Raw genomic sequence first — 218 nt, forward strand, 5'->3', positions numbered from 1 at the left:
TTACAGCTAAGATAGTGAACAATAGCTCGACCTGGAGCTGGGCTGCTGTGAGTAACCGGCGAAGGCATAGGCTGCAGTGAGGCTGCAGTGGGCTGCTGTAAGCTACCATGAGTGGCCGGCAGCCAGCATGAGCAGCCGTCCAATAGCCGGTGAGCGACTGCTTCACCCGGGAAGAGCGCAATGATAATACCAACATGGGCCAGTGAAGCGATGTCCTC

This window comes from Hipposideros armiger, unplaced genomic scaffold (genome assembly GCF_001890085.2).
Source record: "Hipposideros armiger isolate ML-2016 unplaced genomic scaffold, ASM189008v1 scaffold_246, whole genome shotgun sequence".
In the NCBI taxonomy this organism is placed as follows: domain Eukaryota; kingdom Metazoa; phylum Chordata; class Mammalia; order Chiroptera; family Hipposideridae; genus Hipposideros; species Hipposideros armiger.